At 39.0% G+C, this 27352-nt stretch overlaps 1 protein-coding gene across 1 annotated transcript in view; it reads right to left on the bottom strand.

The window, feature by feature from the left end:
- Nucleotides 1-27352, bottom strand: part of Gm34521 (predicted gene, 34521) — a 113335-nt gene that overhangs the window by 42527 nt on the left and 43456 nt on the right. The gene's annotated exons all lie outside the window — the stretch shown is intronic.

The following is a 27352-nucleotide window of genomic DNA, read 5'->3' as shown; positions in this document are numbered from 1 at the left end:
ATGGCACCTCATAAAATGGAAATTTTCTGTAAAGCAAAAGACACTATTAATAGGACAAAATGGCAGCCTACAGATTGGGAAAGGATCTTCACCAAACCTACATTTGTCAGAAGGCTAATATCCAAAATTTATAAAGAAATAAAGAAGTTAGACACCAACAACCCAAATAACCCAAATAAAAAATGGGGTTCAGGGAGACACAAAGAATTCTCAACAGAGGAATCTCAAATAGCCAAGAAACACTAAAAGAAATGTTCAAAGTCTTTAGTCGTCAGGGGAATGCAAATCAAAATGACTCTGATATTTTTATCTTATACCTGTCAGAATGGCTAAGATAAAAAACTCAAGTGATAGACAGGACATGTTGGTGAAGATGTGGAGAAAGAGGAACACCATTGCTGGTGGGAGTGCAAACTTGTACAATCCCTTTGGAAATAAACTTGGCACTTTCTCAGAAAACTGGGAATACTTCTACTTCAAGACTAAGCTATACTACTTCTGGGAAAATATCCCAAAACTGAATCACTATACCACAGGGACACTTGCTTATCTATGTTCATAGCAGTTTATTTGTAATAGCCAGAAACTGGAAACAACCTAGATTTCCCTTAACTGAAGCATGGATAAAGAAAATGTAGTACATCTACACAACAGAATACTATTCAGCATTAAAAACAAGGACATCAGGAATTTTGTAGTTTGCAAATAGATGAAACTTGAGAATATCATCCTGAGTGAGGAAACCTAGACCCAAAAGTACATGCATGGTATATACTAAATTATAATTGGATATTATCCAGAAAACATAGGCTACCTATGCTGCTGTACTCCATAGACTCAAAGAAGCTAAACAAGAAGGAAGGCTGAAGGGAGGATGCTTGAATTTTACTTAGAAGTGGGAATAAAATTGTTTAAGATACAGGTGGTGGGAACTGGGTGGGCAAAGGGATGGTAGACAAATGGGGAGGGGTTCATGGTCAGTTGTGTGGAGAGACAGGAGAGGTGTCCATATGGCCATGAAAATTAATGGAAATCTGTAGTTGGTGAGTGTCAAGGGGAGGGGAACATCTCAAAGATACTCTGGAGACCAGGGATATGAGAGGCTCCTAAGACTCAATGAGAATGACTTTAGCTGAGATGCACAGATAAATGAGGATATGGAACCTGAGTAGGCTACCTCCTATAGCCAGGCAGGAACCACATTTGTGCCATAGGAACACAAACCCAGCCACAAAGCTTTCAACAAAATTTATCCTACCTACAAAGCACCAGTCCCTGATGTAATTAATGCTACTCTGTTATGCTTGCAGAATCGGAAGTCTAACATGAAATGAGCCTCCTCTCAGAGACTGCATCAAGGAGTTGACTCAGATAGATGAAGATAGCAATGTTTATTGGATGGAACTTGGGAACCTTTATGGAAAAGGTGGGAAAAAGATTCCAGGACCTGATTGGGATAGGAACTCCATAGGTAGACCAACAGAATTAACTAACCTGGACCCTTGGGGTCTCTCAGATTCTGAACCACCAACCAAAGAATATATATGAGCTGAACCTAAGACACACACACACACACACACACACACACACACACACATATCAGATATTCACCTTAGTCTTATGGGCCTCAAACAAGTAAAGCGGGACTATCTGTTGTGTTTATAAAAAGATACAGAGGGAGGATATGTTCTATGGAGGTGTGGTGAAGTATGGGGGAAGGAAGTACCTCAGCAGTCCCAGTTCAAGGCATCCCTTCCCCCTGAGGGACAAGCCACTTGACAACATAGTGTAGAATAGAGTTTATTACGGACATGGGGAGGGGAGTTATGAGGGTAGTAGAGCTAGAGAAAAGCAGAGAGAGAGAGAGAGAGAGAGAGAGAGAGAGAGAGAGAATAGAGAAGTAGAGGAGTAGAGTAAAAGAGGGGAAGAGGTTGGTCAGGAGCATGTGAAAAGAGTGGAGAAGGGAATGGAGAGAGAAGGGGAAGGGATAGCAAGAATAAGAGAAAGGAAGAGAGCAAGAGAGGAGTAAGAGAGCAAGGAGAGGCCAAGCAGTTCCTCAGGCCTACCTGGATTTTTCCAGGTAACTGTGGGGCAGAGCTTATACAGAATGCTAACATTCCCTCATTTTGGTTTAATTAAAAAACAAAAAATATTAAGGGATGGTGGTTGAGCAAGAATAGGGTCATTGTGATCTCTGACTACTTCCTGCTGGCACTGGTGTGATGTGTCTCTAGGAAACCTAGAAAAATGGGTATAGGGATGTTTGTCCAGTGTTAGGAGAATTGGCTGTTTCCTTGATGTCCAGGGTCTGTGGATACATCTGAGGATAGATCAGAAGGAACAGGTCCAATAGAAGCATCTGTGTCTGTGAGAGAATAATGAAGCATCTGTAGGTCACTTCTCTGGAACTGTCCTAGATATAGTAAGCACCTGCACTTGACAAGATGCTGAAATACATACACACACACACACAGAGAGAGGGGGGGGATAGATAGATAGATAGATAGATAGATAGATAGATAGATAGATAGATAGATAGATAAGATTGAGTACATTTGAGAGAAAAAACAACATAAGATGCACATTTGAAACCCAGAGGAATACCACCCTCTAGAATAGGTATCAAGTGGGGACATTAGGCAGATGTACCTATCTATATGGAGTCTATTTGTTCCATGAGAGGTAGATCTGAGTGGGTTTATTGTAGCTTATAAGTTTACAAAAGAGATAACAACATGAGTTAACAACATGTACATGAACATTTAGGAACTCAGATGACGTTAGGACAGTGGGAAGATAGCAAGAAGGGGAAATATGAAGCATTTAATCAATGGAAACCAGTTTTATATGTGGAAGTAACAGATTATATCTGTGAAAACTTTTCCTTTTTACTTTTTCTTCTTCTTCTTTTCTTCTTCTTCTTCTTCTTCTTCTTCTTCTTCTTCTTCTTCTTCTTCTTCTTCTTCTTCTTCTTCTTCTTCTTCATTTGGCTGTCAAACTACAGTTACCTTAGCTGTCCATGTAGTCAGAAATCTGCAGAAGAATAAACAATAATCTAGCAGTCATATATCAATTTAAAAGTGACAGAGTCCACTAGATAACAGTTCCCTGTGGTCTCTGTGGTTATCATGGTAACTTGGGTGGAGTCAGTCTGGTTTTCAAGCCCAGAAGATGCAGGGCTTTTTTTTTCCTGTGGAAAGGATACTTGTGACATGAGAAATGACATACCTTGATTTAGACAATATAAGTCATTTGACTCAGGGTATCCAGTTTTGTTCACTGTGTTTTTTAGTGATTATCATAACACAATCCAAGCAGCCTCTTAAAGCTGTATCTATATCTTCTGAGATTTTGTACAGTGAACTATTAAAGCCTTCGGGAGATTCTCTCTGTCATAAACTTAAATATTTTAATAATAAGCAGACTTCTGACAAGATTGGGGGCTACATCTGAATAGAGCACACCACAATTAAATCGCAGTAGAAACAATCATCATATATCAAGACAGGATAGGAATGAAAATCTTAAGTAACTTTGACAGGTTGTATAAGTAGAGAATATTATATATATATATATATATATATATATATATATATATATATATATATATATTACATTAGCAGAGAAATATTTGGCTGGGACCAGGATAAGATTGCTGACAGCAGTGGCTTGAGATCGTGGTAACAGAAAGTGAGTTTTTCCCAGCAGGTTCAGGCCTATGATGAAGACTGTGTGAGCAGGCTATGAGAACAGGCCAGGGGTGTGGGAATGCAGAGCTGTATTGCCTCTGGGCTTTGGACAGGCACTGTGTAGAGGCCATGGCAAGTCACAGAGCCTGGTAAGCTCATGGCCCGTTCCCTGTTGGAGCTAGGAAATTTTGATGCATGAACTGGAAAACAGACTCCATGGTGGTGGAGGAGGAGGCAGAGGCAGCTTCAGGTGCTGAGAGTAACAGAACGATTGGAGCTGGGCATGCAGAGCAGACGGCAACCCATGCACCATTCTGCAGGGCTTAACAGGCATTCATGTATGGCTGTAGCTGCCTTTATTTCTGTACAGCAGTGATGACAGGAGCATCCTGCAGCTGAGCTGGTGTTTACCTCAGCCAAGCAGTGGTGGGACTTCTTCCCAGCAGCTTGAAGTTGTGTCCCAGTGCTTCTGACTGTCAGAGTCCAAGGTGAGGGTTGGGGGGGGGGGTGTGCCTGAAGAAGCATGTTTTGTATCCAGAAACATTCAATCTATTCTTGTGGCACATGGCAGGGCTAGCCCTCATTTTATAAGTCCCGGGAAGAGAGGGAAAGAGAGAGAGTTAGGGAGAGGTTGAGGGTCTCCCTTACATACATGGGAAAGTAGTTTCTCAGACAAGCTGAAATCTGTGGAAAGTGGCTTCTCAGACAAGGGAAAAGCTGTTTCTCTCACAGCTGTAGCGGGTCCAAATAGAACTATAATAGTGTTCAGAGTGGTCAAAGAAGGCAGTGGCCACAGGGTTGTTAAGGGCAGGCAGGGCCAAAGCTGCTTTTCCCATGGCTGTGAGCCAAGCAGGCAGGCTGGGCCCAGTGGCTGCTATAGCGGACAAAGTGCAGGAGTCTCTCACACAAGAAAACACGCAAGTGTAGGGGCAGTAGGTAGGCATGTGGGAAAGCAATGAAGTTGGCCTTTTAGAGATATTTTTTTTTCTGTTAACTTTGAGTTAGACGAAGACATCCCAGTAAGTAGGGACAAGGCAGTGAAGACCAACCCATGGATGAGAGAATAGGGTTATTAACTGCTCCTACCAGCATCCTGAGGGCATCATCAATAGCCAGAGAGAATCTAGCACAGGCTGGATGGACCACCAGGTCATCAGGTGATAGACTGGGGTTACAGTTGGAGCCAGTGCTCTTGAGCCACAGAGATCAGTTGGCCTTGAGAATTCTCAGTAGCAATAAAGAAAATGTCTCAAAGGAGAGAGGAAAATCTCACCCAAGAGAAAGAGTCCTAGAACAAGGGTCAGTGAAAAGACAGAATGTCTCCATCCTCAATAGCAGTACAGGGGTAGCTCCAAGCTCAAGAACGCTCCCCTGGGACCATACAGATGTTTACTCTGACAAGTGGGGGGAGTGGGCTTACCAGTTCTCCAAAGTTTAGGCTAGGGAGCATTGGATCTCCATGTATTAGCAGGTGGCATGCAAACTTGCAGAGTTTTTAAATCAGAATCTCAGCACCAATGTTGTGTTTATAAGAAAGATAAAGGGGGGGTTATGTTCTATGGAGGTATGATGAGGTGTGAAGGAAGGGTGTCCCTTGGTTGGCCCATGCTGAGGCATCCCTTCCTCCTGAGGGACCAGACACATGGTGGTATAGTATACGAGAGAGTTTATTAAGGGCATGGGGATGGGAGTTAAGAGGGTAGTAGAGGCAGAGAAAGGCAGAGAGAGTAGAGAATTAGAGGAGTAGAGGACAGCCATGAGCACATAGAGAAAGGAAGGAAGGGAATGGGGAGAAAGGGGGAAGGGAAGCAGAGAAAGAACAAGAAAGGAGCAAGAGCAAGAGAGCAAGGAGAGGGCAAGCAGCCTTTTTTTTATAGTGAGTCAGGCATACCTGGCTATTGCCAGGTAACTGCGGGGCAGAGCTTAGACAGAATGCTAACACTATCCCTAAAGCTGTTGCCTGTCTATGGAATATGTTCCCCTAACTTGGCTGTCTTGTCTGGCCTCAGTGGGAGAAGTGCCTAGCCCTTCAGAGACTTGATGTGCCAAGGTGTGGAGATATCTGGTGGGCCTTCAATCTCTCAGAGGAGAACTAGATGGGGGGATAGGTGACGAACTGTGGGACAGGGACCAGAAGAGGGGAACAGCAATCAAGATGTAAAGTGAAAAAAAGAAGGAAGGAAGGAAGGAAGGAAGGAAGGAAGGAAGGAAGGAAGGAAGAAAGAAAGAAAGAATGCAGGACCCCCCCCCACACACACACATATACAACCACCAAACAATCACAAATAATGGAAAAGAAAAGGAAAGAAAGGAAAGAAAAGTGTCCCTAAAGATGTGCATTGCAAAACAAAGGAATAAGTCAATTCTAACACAGCTCTGACCATAGAGATTGTTACTGTCTGTGTGAAGGGACAAAAGAGAAGTCTCATTCAAAAAATAAAGCCAAGTTATCCAGGTAAAAACACAATGGCAATCCTACTACCCTTAGGACAAGCTGTGGTTCTCCCAAATGCAAATATTGAGGATTTCAGCAATACAATAGTTCCACAGGTAGACAGGTTAACCATAGAAAGGGAACTTCAATTTTCTATTCTGTACAACTCAGACAGCAACTCTGGCTGACATCCTGAGACAATACCTATTATTTAAAACTGTAATTGGGAATGGATTAACCACAAGTCATAGAGCCTGAGTTTAACTTGCCTAATCTCCAGTGTTACAGTTAGCCCTAGGTTGTGATGGGTGGTAAGTCCAGACACTGACCAGCTTCAATATGTAGATTGGGGGTGGGGGGAAGGAGGGGCTTGAGTCATAAATTGGGTGCACAAGAAAAGTTCATAGAACAACTTCAGCATCCAGGAGTAGATCTCATCAACAGAAAAATATGAGTCTCTGAACTTGAGGTTACTTAGTGGACTCAACCCTGAAATCACCCACCTATATCCCTGTCATTCACTGCAACAGAACCTAAGAACTCTAAACTTCCAGCAAATAATTAGTATTTCAAAGATCTTGAAAATGATAAGAAAGATCCTCTACCTCAGCAGATCTCAGTGAAGTGAATGCTTTCCACATTCGCAATGGGAAGATCTTCCCAGCAAACATATAAACCACCCATCTACAAACTATGTGAGAGTTAGAAAACCTACAAAGCTAATTATGACCAACAGAGACCTCTGTCAAACAAAGAAGGGAAACTCCAAAAGTGATGTCAGCCTTGGTAGATATCACACACTTTTCCTGTACTGACTCAAGAAACCATACAAAACAAACCTTAAAAATATCAGGACTCCACAACTCCAACTGAATACTTGTCCTTATACAGAGTCTCAAAAAAAAGTTTTAAGTTTTTCCTCACTTTATTTAAAATATATTTTCATTCATTAATTAATTTACTTATATTATATCCAGATTGGTATCTCCAAATTTTAATGAACAAGAAAAAAATTTCTATTAATTTGTCTTTGTTTTTTCCTGTTTTGTCTCCTGTACTTCCCTGATTTTTTCTTTGCTATACTTTTAGCAGCATTTTTGCTTTATTATAATTACCAGTTTTAATATTATTAGCCTTTATATGTTCATCTAATTTGATTTACACATGTTTTTCATTATTGGACAATTCTTATTTATTTATTTATTTATTTATTTATTTATTTATTTTACACTCCAGATTTTATTCCCCTCCCAGTCCACCCTCTGACTGTTCCAAAACCATACTTCCTCCACACCCTCACTGTCTCCATTGAGGATGCCTCCACGCCACCAGACCTCAAAATTCCCTGGGGGCCTCCAGTCTCTTGAAGGTTAAAGTACATCTTCTCTGACTGAACCCAGACTCTGCAGTCCTCTCCTGTATATGTGTTTGGGGCTTCATATCAGCTGGTGAATGCTGCCTGGTTGGTGGTCCAGTGTCTGAAAGATCTCAGGGATCCAGGTTAATTGAGACTGCTTGTCTTCCTACAGGGTTACCCTCCTCCTCAGCTTCTTCCAGCTTTTCCATAATTCAACCACAATGGTCAGCAGCTTCTGTTCATTGGTTGGGTGAAAATATCTGCATCTGACTCTTTCAGCTGCTTGTTGAGTCTTTAAACTGAGAATTCACAAGTGAAGAATCTCGAATGGCTGAGAAACACCTAAAGAAATGTTCAAAGTCCTTAGTGATCAGAGAAATGCAAATCAAAATGACCCTGATATTCCAACTTGCACCAATCAGAATGGCTAAGATCAAATCCACAGGTGACCATACATGTTAGCAAGGATGTGGAGAAAGAGGGACACTCCTCTGTTGCTGGTGGGATGGAAAATTATTATAACCATTCTGAAAATCAATCTGGAGGTTTCTCAGAAAATTGCAAATAGATACACCTGAAGACCCGGCAATACCACTTTTGGGAATATACCCAAAAGATCCCCAAACATGACACAGGGGCACATGTCCCAGTATGTTCATAGTGACCTTTTTTTGTCATATCTAGAAGCTGGAAACAACCCAGGTATCTCATGAGAGAAGGATGGATACAGAAAATGTAATTTATTTATACAATGGAATACTACTCAGCTATTAAGAACAAGGACATCCTGAGTTTTGTAGGTAAATGGATGGAAATAGAAAATATCATCCTGAGTGAGGTAACTTAAACCCAAAAGGACAAACATAGTATTTACTCACTAATAAGTGGATGAGAGAGAGAGAGAGAGAGAGAACAGAATATTCAAGATATAGTCCATAGAACTCAAAAAGATCAACAAGCTGAAGGGCCCAAGTGAGGACAACTCAGTCCCACTTGAGAAGGAGAAGAAAGCAACTACAAGGGAGGAGGGAGGGAGGTTCCTGGGAGGTAAAGGCAATTGGGGGACAGGTAAAAGGGGAACATGATCTGGTATTGGGTGGGGGGAAAGGACTGAAGCTTTGAGGGCCAGCAGAAAGAATATAAACAGGTAACCTTGTGAGGTAGGAGGTTGTGGGACTCTCCAGAATTTACCAGAGACTTGGGAGGTGTGAAACTATCAGGACTCAAAGGGAGGGACCTTTGATGAAATGCCCTACAGTGGAGAAAGGAAACTTGTAGAGCCCACCTCCAGCAGAAAGACAGGGTATCAAGTGAGGAAAGGGGTTGCTATCCCACAGTCAAAACTTTGACCCATTATTGTTCCTTCTGAAAGAACTGCAGGGATGAAAATGGAGAGGAGCTTGAGGCAAAGAAAGTCTAGCAACAGGCCCAAATTGGGATCCAGCTCAAGGGGAGACCCCAAGGCCTGACACTATTACTGAGCCAATGGAGCACTCACAAAGGAGACATATTGTGACTATCCTCTGAAAGACCCAACAAGCAGCTAGATATTTTTTTCTTTTCTTTCTTTTTGACCCCTGTATATCCATGTTGTTTTGTGATACATTTTTGGTCATACTTTCAGTTTTTTAATCGCATGATTGAAATTCTATAGTCCTTATATTTACTTAATTTGTACATCAAATTTTCTAATTATGGGGATCTTTTTTCTTTTTCTATCTTTTTTTCATTTTCCTATTCTCTTTCTCTTTTTATCTCCCTCCATGAATTCTGCTTTACTCCTCCTTCTGTTTCTTTCATTTACTAAATCTTTTCCACATATTTCCTACTTCCCTTCTTTTCTTTTTTTCTATGAATTTGATAATTGCCCACTAACACTAAGTACTTTTTACTTTTCTACCACATTCAACATTTATTTTACATTTTTCATTTGATGGTCACTGTTAACATATTAATGGGCTTGCTCCATTTTTAATATATTTTGATATCAGTTGCTCTAATATTTCATTTTCACCAGTCTGAGTGATATTGGAAGTTCAGCTCTCAATGGTCAGTTTTTCTATAAAAAGATCCCCAAATTAAAGTGGGAGAGATATTTAAATAACAGATCAAAATGCACAGCACAAAAAAATATAAGGAACAAGAAATATCAAGAGAGCATGACTCTTCCAAAATATCACAAGCACTTGATCAAATCATAAAACTTCATCAAGCCGGGCGTGGTGGCGCAAGCCTTTAATCCCAGCACTCGGGAGGCAGAGGCAGAGGCAGAGGCAGAGGCAGAGGCAGGTGGATTTCTCAGTTCGAGGCCAGCCTGGTCTACAAAGTGAGTTCCAGGACAACCAGGGCTATACAGAGAAACACTGTCTTGAAAATCCAAAAAAAAAAAAAAAAAAAAAAAAAAAAAAAAGAAAACCTTCATCAAGAACTCTAAAGTAGTAAGAAGAAACAAATAAAAAATTCACAAGGTAGAAACGTACTGGGGGTCATAACAAAAGGGGTAAAGAATCTGTTCAGCAATATTACAGTGAAAAAGTTCTCTAATCTACAGAAAGAAACATCCATATACAAAAAGCATTCAGGACCTCAATAGTCAAGGACACATAATGAACTTTCCATGTTGTAAGAATTGGCTTGGCAATTTGGGATAAAAGAGACCTCACAGTATATTTCATGGCTAAAAGGCAAAATAAAATAGAATAAAATAAAATAAAATAAAATAAAATAAAATAAAATAAAAACTGGGCCTCTTGGCAACCTCATCCTGGCCATAGGCCATGTATGTAACCACAGTTTTTGGATTGTAATCCCTGAACTGGTTAATGAATAATGTTAAACTCATTCAGAATGGGCCAAATTATAGAAGTGGTAAAGGAATATTAAGGGAAAATTCCTTCTTATCACAAGAAAAAAATTCTCTGGCCTGATTAGAGACCTAACAGTGCATTTAGACAGGACTGATCACCTGGCTAAGGGATCACTGCAAAAGGAATGTGAATTAATCTAAGACCATGAAAAAGAGATAAGAAAATCATACGTTAACAAAATGACACTTTTCATTCCTAGAACTCCCGCTCCTAGTACAATCCCTATAACCTGAGTAGTCTGAGGTTCTGCTGCCTCCCCACTGTAACTCCAAACGACACATCTCTGCCTTTCACTTTTACTTCTTCCTGTGTTTTTTTCTTGGACATTGGCTAGAACCTAGATCATTTTTTCCTAGTATTTTCTGTTCCTTTGATGCTCTCCTAAAGACCTCCTCCCTGCAATATGGCAGACCTCCATGTCATTAACTGGCTTGGCTTTTCTTTTCACTCCTTGATTCTGGGAAGTGGTTAAGATCTATAACTTGACTTCCCTGAATTTGTCCTGTTTATTTGTATTTAAATCCAATAAAATTGTCCTTAAGTCAAGAAAGAAAAAAAAATAAAATGTTCATGTCACATTGTAGTCAATATATAAAACATACAAAATAAAGAAACAAAGCTATGTGGAAAAAAATGTCAACTCAATTAAACAACTGTAATATATTCTTGTATGATTAGTAATTGAATCATTGAAGATAACATAGATAAAATTCATAGAATCAAGAATTGCCTTATCTGTCATCAATGGGAGGCCCTTGGTCCTGTGGAGGCTTGATTCCCCAGTGTAGAAGAATGCTAGGGCAGTGAGGCAGGAGTGGGTAGGCAGGTGGAAGAGCACCCTCATAGAAGTAGGGGGAAGTGGGGTGGGATACAGGATTTGCAGAGGGGAAACCAGGAAGGGGAACAACATTTGAAATGTAAGAAAATAAAATAACAAATTTCTAAAAAGAAAAATGAAACACATAATAAACCAAACCTTTAAAGATGTATAAATAAAGCAACACCGAGAAGAAAGTTTATAAGTATGAGTGGTTTTGTTAAAGCAAACAAAAAAAAAATGAAAGAAAGAAAGAAAGAAAGAAAGAAAGAAAGAAAGAAAGCGAGAAAGAAAGGAAGAAAGAAAGAAGTTTCTGAAAATCTATCCCAGTGTTGTACCTCAGGCCTTAGTACTCCAAGCTTTACTAGAGCAATAGGACAAGAAAAAGAATCAAAAGAGATACAACTTTAAAATAAGAAATTAAGAAAAGTCATTGTATACTAATTTTTAGACAAAATAAACTTGTACTTTAAATCCTGAAAAACTCCATCAGAAAAAGTTCAGATTTGACTTTTAAGAAAACTCAAATCTACCAAACACAAAGCCAGCACATGAAAGTCAGTATTCTATACAGTAATAACAATTTGCAAATAAAATCATTTAGAAAAAAACATTTATAATTGCTTCAAGAGTAAAATAATTAGGAATAAACTTAACTAAGGTCATTAAATATCACTATTATGTAAACTTTCAGATCCTGGTGGAAGGAATTAATGAAAATTAATAAAAGATAAAAAAAGATTTGCTTGATCATGGATTGAGAGGATAAACATTCTGAAAATGGACATTTTAACATAAACAATCTCTAGAATCAATGAAACCAATAAAATTCAATGTTGTTAACAGAAGTAGAATAAGGAATGCTAACATTTATATGGAAGTAACAAAAAAAAAAAAACCTTAATAACCAGAACAAACCTAAGGAAAAGTGCAAAATGGTAATGTTACTATATTAAATAGTTATAGTAATTGAAGAGCCTGATACTTTCCCAAATCACACATAGATACCAAAGAAATTGAATAGAGCACAATGAAATTAATGTTCACAATGATAGCTATTTATTTATGAAGTTTTTACCAAGTGTCAAGAGCATACTACAAGAATGAAAGCAGCATCTTCAATGAATGTTGTGTGGATAGCAGGATATTCACAAGAATGAAGTTAGATCTGTATGTCACCCTGCACAAAATCAATTCAAATAGTTCGTAGATGACGATGTAAGCCAGGAAACTGAATATGCTAGAGAAGAGAATAAATAAAACAAATCAATTTATAGTCACTACAATAGTACAAGAATTAAGCTTGGGAACTACAAATGAGTTCTGCACTCCATCCGTACAGTCCAAGAAGCAAGTGGGAGCCACATCAGTGAATTTGCTTGACTTTCTGGCCCAGGACCCTGGTTCATTCTTCCCCAGTATACCTCTAGATGTCAACACAGGGGAAAGCTGTGTTTGTGAGTTTTCTTGATAAATTTGACTCCGTTTTTCATCGCTCCATACCCAGACCCAGACCAGCAAGAAGCTTCCCTGCCCTCTTTCTCAGTCAGACTCAGAAACATCACACTGTGCTGTTGCCAACCATCTATCCTCCTTCTCAAGGGCAAGACACAGGAAAGATTTTATCCATACATTATTGGCCTACTCTGATCCAGAACTCTAGTCAGAATCCTACACTCAAGACCCAGGCCAAGGCAGGAACCACAACTGTACACTTTCTTGACTAATCTGTACCAGACCCTCACTACATGATGCCTCTCCATTCTACCTCTTTAGACACAAGTAAGCCTGTGCCTATGTCTTCTCTTTCTAACTCTGACCTAGTAAGCTCACCAAACATTTTCTACCCCATGCTGTCTCTCTAGGCCCAGTCCGGATCACCTTTTTGATTTCTTTTGGATCAAGACAGAACAAGAGCCACATAAACATACTTGCTTGCTAATTCTAACCCAAATTCCAAGAGTCACATTTGTGTGCTTTTACAGGGTTATAGCTGCTCTCAGCTAGAAATGGCACAAGAGGCCTGTCCTGTGCTATCTACCTATCTATCTATCTATCTATCTATCTATCTATCTATCTATCTACCTATCTATATATGCAAGCTAGATGAAATCACCAAATAATATGGAATAAAGAGTTCCAACTAGACATCTCTTGTCACCAAATGAAACTTTTAGTATGAGGAATGGGTTACATTTAATTGAGTTACTGGCCAAAAAAGTCTTTTGGGAATGTCCAAATAACTCAAACTATTTCCAAGAATACAGGTTGTTCTCCACTAACTGTTGCTATTTTGTGGACTTTGCTCCACAAATGCTAAAGGCAATAACTACGTAACTCATTAACTGACAACAAAGAAGTCAAGCTGGTGCCTACCTAGAAGTTCACCCCTACAGGATTGTGTTCATAGTCCAGAAAGTACTTTGCATGCACCAAAGAGAAATATGAAATATAAACATCAGATCATCTACAAACCCTCTGATCTACAAGGGAGTCCTGCCTGTAAGATATGCTATTGCAATGATGGGACAAAGTCTGTGGGACTAATCAACCAATATTTGATTTGACATAAGTCCCACCCCACCAGATAGAAGTCATACCCACTATTCTTTAGGTGACTAGGAATCTGAGACTAGATAGCACAGGAACCTAAGGTAAAACCAAATAATACTGATCTAAACCAAAACAAACAACAACAAAAAATGACAATAAAATGACTCCTGATGAAGTTCTGCTATAATCATAGATCAGTGCTTTGCTCAGCCATCATCAGAGACAATTCCTACTGCAGCCAATTAGAACAAACACAGAGACTCACAATTAGGCTATATACAGAGAGTGAAAGACCTTGGAACATTCAGCCCTAAAGGGGATGTCTTCATCAAATCCCTCCCCTCGGGGCTCAGAGAAACCTGGGGAAGGGCAGGCAAAAATAGTATAAGACTCAGTGGAGATGGAGGGCACCAAGAAAACAAGGCCTTCTAAATAGAACAGTACCATTGCTCATATAAACTCACAAAGTATAAGAAAGCATGCACAGAGCCTGTGTGGGTCTATAGCAGATGGGGTCTTAGACTGGAAAGCAGAAGTAGGCACATGCTCCCATGCTTAACCTAGAAATTATGCCAATGGATAATCACTTGCAAATGAGAATTTAGTTTTCTTCAAGGGAGTCTGACTGGGGAAACAAACTATACTTAAAGAATATGCTCACCAAGAGATGGCCAACAGAAAATGAACTCAGTGGCATCTTTGAAGGTTCCTTGTTTGTGGAGTTTCGATGCCTCATAATGCCATGTCAGAGATTTTTCTTTATTTTTTTCAACTGATTTTATTTCATTTTTAAATTTCTTTATTTTATTTTTTTATTTATATGCTTATACTGTAGCTGTCTTCAGATACACCAGAAGGGGGCATCAGATCCCATAACAGATGGTTGTGAGCCACCATGTGGTTGCTGAGAATTGAACTTAGGACCTCTGGAAGAAAAGTCAATGTTTTTAACCACTGAACCATCTCTCCAACCCACTTTTTTTTTTTAATTTATCTTTTAATTTTTATTTCTCTTTCATTTTTTTTTTTACCCCACAGGTTCTTTCCATATATATTATGGTCTCTGATTTTCTGTTTTTTTGTTTTTTTTTATGAAATTCTCGAGGGTATGAACAGTGAGTCTTTCAGTCTATGTATATTTCTTGTGCTGTTTCTGTACTCTTTTCTTTCCAATTGCTTTGTCATATTCTGATGTGTTTATTTTCTTTTCTTTTATTACTTTATTTTATTATTATCCCTTTGAATCATGTTTGTTTTCTAGTGAGAGATAGAAAGAGGCTAGATCCAGATGAAAGGGAAATTGCGTACAAACTAGGAGCAGTAGAAGAAAATCAAACCATAAACAGGATATATATATATATGTGTGTGTGTGTGTGTGTGTGTGTGTGTGTGTGTGTGTGTGTGTGTATGAAAACTAAGACACTATTGGAGAAATGTTCTCCAATGCAGACTATCTGGATGAACCTCAGGATGCAAAATTTAAAAAGAACTATAAACATGATCAAAGAATGTCCAAGACAGAACTAAGAGCTTACAGAAATAAACTCCTAATTAAGCTTACACTTAATTAGGAAACACTGGCCACTAGCTGAATGAAATTAGAAAATAATTCAGGCTTTGAAAATTGAATTTAGTAAAGATAGAAATTCTGATGAAACATAAGCTGAAATGAAGATAAAACCAAAGAAAATTGAAGACCCACCTAGAAAACAAAGGAAACCATTAAGAGTAGAATGTGTCAAGTGCAAGCTATATTATAAGAATTTGAGGCTAAAATAAAATAAAATTGAACTAATCAGCCAAACAGCATAATAATTCTTTTTTAAATGAAAGAAATAGCACTAAATTAGGAACACTATAAGAACAAATAAAACAGTAAACTAGGACATTCATTGTTATTCACACTATTCGCACACTGTCTGGGAAAAAGAAACAGCTTATATGTCCATCAACCGATCAATGGATAAAGAAAATGTGGTAAATACATACAGCAATATTATTTTTAACTCTAAAGAAAATGAAATCTTGGGAGGTTCCCAAGGTCCCCAGAGGACTCTCTAGGCTGGAGGCACCCTAGCACACCCAGGAACTTGAGATCACTGGCCAGTGGAACACAATATCTATTCCAAAAAACCCTGAAGTTCTTGTGCCAGCAAGAACAGGGACAAAGGAGATCTGCCCAACCAGCAGCTGGGGTTCATTCCAGTCATCAGCACTGCACCATATTGGGCATGAACTTGGCAGGTCCTAGCACACCCAGAATCTTTGGATCACTGACACCAGTCTAAGCAGGAGAGCATGTGGGTAGCAGAAGCAACAGAGGTTCTTGGACAGGATCCCTTCAGACCTTTATCCTCAGCCAGGAGGCAGAGCTGAGACCCAGACCCTTGGGCACATTCCCTGCCAGAAGAGAGTTGGCCTGCAGGGAGGGCTCTGACCCCAGGACTCAGGAGATAAATCTGAGCTCCAGAATTTTGTGCACCTTCAATATAAGAGGAGAACTCTGACCACTGGGACTCAGGAGAGAGTAGGTCACCCAAGGAGTGCTGACAGAGGCTAAGGAATCAGAGGAGGAACAAGCTCCAGCCAGAGACAGCTAGCACATCTCAAAACAGAGATTACTGGATAGCAAAAGGCAAACTTAAGAATCTTACTAACAGAAAACAGGACCACTTGGCATCATCAGAACCCAGTACATGCACCACAGTGAGTCCTGGATACACCAACACACCAGAAAACCAACATTCAAATTTAAAATCATATCTCATGATGCTGGTAGAGGATTTTAAGAAGGGCATTAATAACTCACTTAAAGAAATACAGGTGTCTTTTGCCTTGCAGAAGCTTTGCAACTTTATGAGGTCCCATTTATCGATTCTCGATCTTACAGCACAAGCCATTGCTGTTCTATTCAGGAATTTTTCCCCTGTACCCATATCTTCGAGGCTTTTCCCTACTTTCTCCTCTATAAGTTTCAGTGTCTCTGGTTTTATGTGGAGTTCCTTAATCCACTTAGATTTGACCTTAGTACAAGGAGATAGGAATGGATCAATTCGCATTCTTCTACATGATAACCGCCAGTTGTGTCAGCACCATATGTTGAAAATGCTGTCTTTTTTCCACTGGATGGTTTTTGCTCCCTTGTCAAAGATCAAGATCAATAAGACAAAAAGACCACCAACAGATTGGTAAAGGATCTTTACCTATCCTAAATCAGATAGGGTACTAATATCCAATATATATAAAGAACTCAAGGAGGTGGACCCCAGAAAATCAAATAACCCCATTAAAAATGGGGCTCAGAACTGAACAAAGAATTCTCACCTGAGGAATACAGAATGGCAGAGAAGCACCTGAAAAAATGTTCAACATCCTTAATCATCAGGGAAATGCAAATCAAAACAACCCCGAGACAACTCACACCAGTCAGAATGGCTAAGATCAAAAATTCAGGTGACAGCAGATGCTGGCGAGGATGTGGAGAAAGAGGAACACTCCTCCATTGTTGGTGGGATTGCAAGCTTGTACAACCACTCTGGAAATCAGTCTGGCGGTTCCTTAGAAAATTGGACATAGTACTACTGGAGGATCCAGCAATACCTCTCCTGGGAATATATCCAGAAGATGTCCCAACCGGTAAGAAGGACACATGCTCCACTATGTTCATAGCAGCCTTATTTATAATAGCAGAAGCTGGAAAGAACCCAGATGCCCCTCAACAGAGGAATGGATACAGAAAATGTGGTACATTTATACAATGGAGTACTACAAAGCTATTAAAAGGAATGAATTTATGAAATTCCTAGGCAAATGGATGGACCTGGAGGGTATCATTCTGAATGAGGTAACCCAATCACAAAGGAACTCACACAATATGTACTCACTGATAAGTGGATATTAGCCCAAAAACTTAGGATACCCAAGATATAAGATACAATTTGATAAACGCATGAAACTCAAGAAGAACGAAGACCAAAGTGTGGACACTGTGCCCCTTCTTAGAATTGGGAACAAAACACCCATGGAAAGAGGTATAGATAAAGTTTGGAGCTGTGACGAAAGGATGGACTATCTAAAGACTGCCATATCCAGGGATCCATCCCATAATCAGTTTCCAAACGCTGACACCATTGCATACACTAGCAAGATTTTGCTGGAAGGACCCAGATATAGCTGTCTCTTGTGAGACAATGCCAGGGACTAGCAAACACAGAAGTGGATGCTCACAGTCAGCTATTGGATGGATCACAGGGCCCCCAATGGAGGAGCTAGAGAAAGTACCCAAGGAGCTAAAGGTATCTGCAACCCTATAGGTGGAACAACATTATGAACTAACCAGTACCCCAGAGCTCTTGACTCTGCTGCATATGTATCAAAAGATGGCCTAGTCGGCCATCACTGGAAAGAGAGGCCCATTGGACTTGCAAACTTTATATGCCCCAGTACAGGGGAACGCCAGGGCCAAAAAGTGGGAGTGGGTGGGTAGGGGAGTTGGGGGGGGGGGAGTGTATTGGGGACTATTTGGATAGCATTGGAAATGTAAATGAGGAAAATACCTAATTAAAAAAATTAATTAAAAAAAAAGAAATACAGGAGAACATTGCAAAACAGGTAGAAGTCCTAAAAGAATTACAGGAAAACACTGCTAAAGTGGTAGATGTCCTTTAAGAGGAAATACAAATATCCCTTAAATAATTACAGGAAAACACAACTGAACAAGTGAAAAAAATTCAACAAAACCATCCAAGATCTAAAAAGGGAAGTAGAAACAATGAACAAAGCACAAAGGGAGACAACTCTATATATAGAAACACTAGGAAAGAAATTAGGAGACATAGATGTGAGCATCAGCAACAAAATACAAGAGATGGAAGAGAAAATCTCAGGTGCAGAAGATTCCATAGATTACATGGACACAGCCTTCAAAGAGAATGCAAAATGCAAAAAGATCCTAACTCAAAACATCCAGGAAATCCAGGACACATTGAGAACACCAAACCTAAGGATAGTATGTATAGATGAGGATGAAGATTTTCAACTTAAAGGGCCAGTAAATATCTTGAAGAAAATTATAGAAGAAAACTTCCCTAACCTAAAGAAAGAGATGCCCATGAACATACATGAAGCCTGCATAACTCCAAATAGACTGAAACAGAAAAGAAATTCCTCCCGACACATAATAATTAGAATAACAAATGCACTAAATAAACGTGGAATATTAAAAGCAGTAAGGGAAAAACGTCAAGTAACACATAAATGCAGGCCTATCAGAATTACACCAGACTTCTCACCAGAGACTATGAAAGCCAGAAGTATCTGGACAGATGTTATACAGACCTAATAGAACAAAAATGCCAGCCCAGGCTACTATATCCAGCAAAACTCTCAATTACCATAGATGGAGAAACCAAAGTATTCCATGACAAAACCAAATTCACAAAATATATTTCCATTAATTCAGCCCTTCAAAGGATAATAAAGGAGAAAAAACAAGACAAGGAGGGAAATTATGCCTTAGAAAAAGCAAGAAAGTAATCTTTCAACAAACCTAAAGGAAGACAGACACAAGAAAAGATACCCAACTCTAAAAACAAAAATAACAGGAAGCAACAATTACTTTTCCTTAATATGTCTTAATATCAATGGACTCAATTCCCCAGGAAAAAGACATAGACTAACAGACTAGCTAAACAAACACCACCCAACTTTTTTGCTGCTTACAGGAAACCCAACTCAGGGAAAAAGACAGACACTACCCCAGAGTGAAAGGCTGGAAAACAATTTTCCAAGCAAATAATCCCAAGAAACAAGCTAGAGTAGCCATTCTAATATCAAATAAAATCGACATCTAACCCAAAGTTAACAAAAGAGACAAGGAGGGGCACTTAATATTCATCAAAGGTAAAATCTTCCAAGTTGACCACTCAGTTCTGAATATCTATGCTCCAAACCAAGGGCATCCAGATTCATTAAAGAAATTATAGTACAGTTCAAAGCACACATTGCTCCTCACACAATAAGAGTGGGAGGTTCAAATGCCCCCCTCTCATCAATGGACAAATCCTGGAAACAGAAATTAAACAGGGACACATTGAAACTAACAGAAGTTATAAAAACAAATGGATTTAACAGATATCTGCAGAACAGTTTTATCCTGAAATAAAAAGGATATAGCTTCTTCTCAGCACCTCCTGGCACCTTCTCCAAAATTGACCATATAATTGGTCACAAAGCAGGCCTCCACATATATAAAAATATTGAAATTATCCCATGAATCCTATTAGATCACCAGGGACTAAGGCCAATCTTCAATAACAATGTAAATAATAGAAAGCCAACATGCACAAGGAAGCTGAACACACTACTCAGAGATACCTTGGTCAAGGAAGAAATATAGGAAGAAATTAAAGACTTTTTAGAATTTAATGAAAATGAAGCCACAACATACCCAAACTTATGGGACACAATGAAAGCAGTCCTAAGATGAAAACTCATAGCTCTGAGTGCTTCAAAATACAAACAAACAAACAAAAAACACTAAAGAGAGCATACACTAGCAGCCTGAAAGCACACCTAGAAGCTCTAGAACTAAAGTAAGCAAATTCACCCAAGAGGAGTAGATGGCAGGAAATAATCAAACTCAGGGCTGAAATCAAAAAGTGGAAACAAAAAGAACTATTCAAAGAATCAACCAAACCAGGAGCTAGTTCTTTGAGAAAAATCAACTATATAGATAAACCCTTGGCCAGACTAACTAGAGGGCACAGGGACAGTATCCTAATTAACAAAATCAGTAATGAAAAGGGAAACATAACAAAAGAACATGAGGAAATTCAAAGCATCATCTGATCCTTCTACAAAAGGCTGTACTCAACAAAACTGGAAAACCTGAATGAAATGGACAAATTTCTAGACAGATACCAGGTACCAAAGTTAAATCAGGATCAGATTAATGACCTAAACAGGCCAACATTCTCTAAAGAAATAGAAGCATTCATTAATAGTCACCCATCCAAAAGAAGCCCAGGACCAGATGGGTTTAGTGCAGTGTTATATCAGACCTTCAAAGAAGACCTAATTCCAATTCTCCTCAAACTATTCCACGAAAGAGAAACAAAAGGAACTCTACCCAATTCATTCTATGAAGTTACAATTACTCTGATGCCTAAACCACACAACAACCCAACAAAGATAGAGAACTTCAGATTAATTCCTCTTATGAATATCAATGCAAAAATACTCAATAAATTTCTCGCTAACCGAATACAAGAACACATCAACGTGATCCTCCAGACATCAGGGCACCTTATCTGCCAGAGAAGAGGTGTCCAGTCCGGCCCAGGAGGGAACTGCCAGAGCATCTGCAGGAGACATCTTGGTTCCCAGACTCCACCGAGACTAGTCTGCACAGGTGAGAGTGTGAACTACAGAAGCTAACAGCTTCTGGGACAGGCAGGAGCCACAGAGCTGCTGAGGCAACCCCCTTTTTGGACTCCAGATATCCGGGCACCTTCCCTGCCAGAGGATAGGTGTCTGCCCAGCCCGGGAGGGAATTGCCAGAGCATATGCTGGAGACATCTTTGTTCCTGGACTCCACCGACACTAGTCTGCACAAGTGAGAGTGTGGACTACGGAAGCTAACAGCTTCTGGGACAGGTCCTGTTTCGGGCCTTCATCTTCTGCCAGAAGGCAAGTCTGAAGGCCAGATATCTGTGCACCTTCACCGAAAGAGGAAAGCCTGCCTGCAGAGAGTACTCTGACCACTGAAACTCAGGAGAGAGCTAGTCTCCCATGTCTGCTGGTAGAGAATAACAGAATCATGAGAGGAACAAGCTCTAAACAGAGACAACTATAACAACTGACTCCAGAGTTTACCAGATGGCGAAAGTCAGACATAAGAATCTTACTAACAGAAACCAAGACCACTCACCATCATCAGAACTGAACACTCCCACCTCAGTCAGTCCAGGGCACTCCAGCACACCCCGAAAACCTAGACCCAGATTTAAAGGCATATCTCATGATGATGGTAGAAGAACTCAAGAAGGTCTTTAATAACTCACTTAAAGAAATACAGGAGAACACTGCTAAAGAGTTGCAAGTCCTTATAGAAAAACAGGAAAACCCATCCAAACAGGTGAGGTAAATGAACAAAAACATACTAGACCTAAAAAGGGAAGTAGACACAATAAAGAAAACCCAAAGTGAGGCAACACTGGAGAAAGAAACCCTAAAAGAAATCTAGAAACATAGATGTGAGCATCAGCAACAGAACACAAGAGATGGAAGAGAGAATCTCAGGTGCAGAAGATTCCATCGAGAGCATCAGCACAACAATCAAAGAAAATGGAAAATGCAAAAAGATCCTAACTCAAAACATGCAGGAAATCCAGGACACAATGAGAAGACCAAACCTAAGGATAATAGGAGTAGATGAGAATGAAGATTTTCAACTCAAATGGCCAGCAAATATTTCAACAAAATTATAGAAGAAAACTTCCCAAACCTAAAGAAAGAGATGCCCATGAACATACAAGAAGCCTACAGAACTACAAATAGACTGGACCAGAAAAGAAATTCCTCCTGACCCATAATAATCAGAAAAACAAATGTACTAAATAAAGATAGAATATTAAAAGCAGTAAGGGAAAATGGTCAAGTAACATATAAAGGCAAACCTATCAGAATTACACCAGATTTTTCACCAGAGACTATGAAAGCCAGAAGATCCTGGACAGATGTTATACAGACACTAAGAGAACACAAATGCCAGCCCAGGCTACTATACCCAGCCAATTTTTCAATTACCTTAGATGGAGAAACAAAAGTATTTTACAACAGAACTAAATTCATACATTATCTTTCCACGAATCCAGCCCTTCAAAAGATAATAACAGAAAAAAAAAAAAAAAAAAACAATACAAGGACAGAAACCACATCCTGGAAAAAGCAAGAAAGTAATTCTTCAATAAACGTAAAAGAAGACAGCCACAAGAACAGAATGCCAACTTTAACAAAAAAAATAATAATAATAGGAAGCAAAAATTACTTTTCCTTGATATCTCTTACTATCAATGGTCTCAACTCCCCAATAAAAAGACAACTGGCAGTTATCATGTAGAAGAATGCGAATTGATCCATTCCTGTCCCCTTTGCACTAAGGTCAAATCTAAGTTTATGAAGGAACTCCACATAAAACCAGAGACACTGAAACTTATAGAGGAGAAAGTAGGGAAAAGCCTCGAAGATATGGGTACAGGGGAAAAATTCCTGAATAGAACAGCAGTGGCTTGTGCTGTAAGATCGAGAATCAACAAATAGGACCACATAAAATTGCAAAGCTTCTGCAAGGCAAAAGACATCATCAATAAGATAAAAAGGCCACCAACATATTGGGAAAATATCTTTACAAATCCTAAATCAGATAGGGGACTAATATCCAATATATATAAAGAACTCAAGAAGGTGGACTCCAGAAAATCAAATAACCCCATTAAAAAATGGGGCTCAGAGCTAAACAAAGAATTCTCACCTGAGGAATACCGAATGGCTGAGAAGCAGCTGAAAATATGTTCAACATCATTAATCATCCGGGAAATGCAAATCAAAATAACCCTAAGATTCCACCTCAAACCAATCAGAATGGCTAAGTTCAAAAATTCAGGTGACAGCAGATGCTGGCAAGGATGTGGAGAAAGAGGAACAATCCTCCATTGTTGGTGGGATGGCAAGCTTGTATAACCACTCAGGAAATCAGTCTGGTTGTTCCTCAGAAAATTGAACATAGTACTACCAGACAATCCTGCAATACCTCTCCTGGGCCTTAGATGCTCCTCAACAGAGGAATGGATACAAAATAATGTGGTACATTTACACAATGGAGTACTACTCAGCTATTAAAAGAATGAATTTATGAAATTCCAAGGCAAATGGATGGACCTGGAGGGTATCATCCTGAGTGAGGTAACCCAATCACAAAAGAACTCGCACAATATGCACTCACTGATAAGTGGATATTAGCCCAGAAACTTAGATTAACCAAGATATAAGATACAATTTGCTAAACATTTGAAACTCAAGAAGAACGAAGAACAAATTACGGACACTTTGCCTCTTAGATTTGGGAACAAAACATCCATGGAAGGAGTTACAGAGACAAAGTTTGGAGCTGAGAAGAAAGGATGGACCATCTAGAGACTGCCATATCCCGGGATCCATCCCATAATCAGCTTCCAATCGCTGACACCATTGCATACACTAGCAAGATTTTGATGAAAGGACCCAGATATAGCTGTCTCTTGTGAGGCTATGCTGGGGCCTAGCAAACACAGAAGTGGATGCTCATAGTCAGCTCTTGGATGGACCACAGGGCCCCCAATGGAAGAGCTAGAGAAAGTAACCAAGGAGCTAAAGGGATCTGCAACCTTATAGGTGGAACATCAATATGAACTAACCAGTACCCCCCAGAGCTCATGTCTCTAGCTGCATATGTATCAGAAGATGGCCTAGTAGGCCATCAGTGGAAAGAGAGGCCCATCGGTCATGCAAACTTTATATTCCTCAGTACAGGGGAACGCCAGGGCCAAGAAGTGGGAGTGGGTGTTTGGTGGAGTGAGTGGGGGAGCGTGTGGGGGACTTTTGGGATAGCATTGGAAATGTAAATGAAATAAATACCTAATTAAAAAGAAAGAAAGAAAATGAACTGAACTCTTGGGAAATGAAAAAAGCGTGAGGCAAGCTTGGATTATAGAGTTAGTTTTAGGCAAGCCAACTGTAAGGCTCTGTCCCAAAATAAAAGAAAAAAAAAGATCATCCATCATGATCAAGGCTTCATTCTAGGGATGCAAGGATGGCTTAATATACGGAAATCCATCAAATTAATCCACTATATAAACAAAATCAAAGACAAAAAACACATGATCATCTTGATAGATGCTGACAATGCATTTGCCAAAATCCAACACTCATCCATGATAACAGTCTTGGAAAAATCAGGAATCCAAGGCCCATACCTAAACATAGTAAAAGCAATATACATCAAACCAGTAGCCAACATCAAACTAAATGGAGAGAAACTCGAAGCAATCCCTTTAAAATCAGGGACTAGACAAGGTTGAAGGCCATCATTGGGAGGACAGGCCCTTGGTCTTGCAAAGATCATATGCCCCAGTACAGGGGAATGCCAGGGCCAGGAATTTGGAGTGCGTGGGTTAGGGAGCATGGCAGGGGAAAGGTAAAAGATAGCATTTGAAATGTAAATGAAGAAAATATCTAATAAAAAATTTTTAAAAAAAGAAATCTTTAAATTTGTAAGTAAGTAGATGCAAGTGGAAAAATATCATACTTACAGAAGTAAAGCAAACCCAGAAAGAGAATTTATGCTTGTATGCCTTTTTGTGGATACCAAATCTGAATCTTTGGTTTGGGGATATAGCCTGTAGTGCTAGAAGCCTGGAGCTCTACAAAGGAAATAGGAAAGTATGGGTATTTTGAGAAGAAAAGGCAGAAAAATGAAGGAAAAACTTAACTTGGGAGGGAGGAAAATACAGTTGCAGAAGTAAAGAGAAGTTTTGAAAATCACTAAGAATGAGGATGCTTGGAAAAACAATGAAGAAACCAAATATTTTCCAAGTTTATTTAAATACACACATTTAGTGCACACACACACTCTGTGTTTGTGTGTGTGTGTGTGTGTGTGTGTGTGTGTGTGTGTGTTTGTGTGTTTGTGTGTGTGTAGATTTAATGCAGTTATCTCACACTGTGACAATGGACTCTCAAAACATATAAACATTGCCATTGCTCTTGGCTGCCTGCAAGAATACAAAAGAAAAAAATGTGAACATTTAAATGAGAAAAGTATCCCACAGTATTAGACATTTGAATACTTAGTCCAAAAGCTAGTGGCCCTGTTTGAGGAGGCTTAGGAAGTATGATCTTTTATGGAATAAGTATATCACTGGAGGCAGGATTTGGGAATTAAAATACTTTATTTCTAGTTAAATCTTTCTGCATTATGCTTGTAGTTTAAGATGTCAGCCTCCAGTTGTCTGTTCCCATTAACATATCTTTAATCCACCTTTGTAAACTTTAAAAATGTGAACAATAAGCCTAATAAACCCTTGCTTTTTTAAATTAGCTTGATCATAACATTTTATCACTTCAACAGAAAAATAACTAAAAGAGAAAGTATGGTCCCATTGTTGAAGACACAATACACTTTGGTCAGAAAACAAATAAATCAAGCTGATACTAATCTAGAATTCTCTTCTATGAAGACTAACTCTTAGTCACAAGTTGTTATATAATCTCCCAAGTCAGAAAAGTTTATAAAGCCTCATCCAGGTATAAAGCCTGAGTACCACAGCACTGACAAGACAGCCAAAATATCCCCCAATGAGGCACCAGTGAAAATGTGGTCTCTCAGACAGTCAAGAGCTGTCTAAATGGACCCAAATCCCACTCAGTTGGAGGTAACCAATGCTTGGTACTGTTTACCCAGCCAACTAGAGGAAAACCTACTATAGCCAGATTGCTAAAATAATATAGTTTTCAAATGCCATTTAAATACATATCTTTATACCCATAGATAAATACAGCTCTCAGTTTCATAAAAAAAAAAAAAAAAGCTTTCTTAACCAGAGGAAGACTACTGAAGAGATATACAACCAGTCAAAATCCAAAGATACAGTATCTGTAGGGTGCCCATCCCAAAACTTAACATCTATAACCCACTCACTACATGTCAAGGAACATCACAAATGAGGGCACAGAAATATTGGAAGAGCATGATATTTTTTTCTAGACAGGACAGGAATGGTTCTCCCATAAATCCCAACAACATGGCCACATGAAAATCCCCCCCCCAAAAAAAACAATGCCAAAACAATTCCAGTTGACATGTCAATGTGAGGGACCCTTCCAAAAGAAGAGCTGCTGTTGCTCAATCTGTCAATGGTTGCTGAGGGAATGGGATGCAGTTTGGTTTTTGTTTTGTTTTGTTTTGTTTTGTTTTGTTTTGTTTTGTTTTGTTTTGTTTTGTTTTGTCATGGATGAACACCTAGTACTAAATGATTAGCCCAGACGCATACAAATAAGTGAATCACTAATTAGAATCTGAAGAAGATAACTTGGGTCCAGAAAGCCAAATGTCATATATTTTATCAAATATTAGTTCTGGCTTTACATTTTAAAAAAGAAAAGGAAGAAAGAAAAAATAAGCCTTTGAGGGAGGATATATTTAGAAAGTTGGAATAGTAGAATATGGGTGAGAATAATAATAATTTGGTTTTAAAAATAGAAGGAACTAGTTTTTACAGAGACATTTGTATTTCTTTTCATTCTATATCATTTATTACAGAAAAAGAATATTACATGCTTTAAATTTTTAAAAATCTGAATACTATGTTTCTTCTACTTCCAAATGTTGTAAGCATCATTTTCATAATGTATAAAATGGAACTAGTGATATCTAATATATTGATTCATTTGAGTAAAAAACTCAAACATTTACACTGAAGTTTACATGGTATACCAAGAAGATAATAAATATCTGTATCCTTATGTTTTCTCTACACTTAAAACCAATAAGATATATAGATAGAAATTGCTAAGTAAGAAATACTTTGTATCTGGAAA

This window comes from Mus musculus, chromosome X, assembly GCF_000001635.26.
Source record: "Mus musculus strain C57BL/6J chromosome X, GRCm38.p6 C57BL/6J".
In the NCBI taxonomy this organism is placed as follows: Eukaryota; Metazoa; Chordata; class Mammalia; order Rodentia; family Muridae; genus Mus; species Mus musculus.
This window is presented reverse-complemented; position numbering and strand designations above follow the sequence as displayed.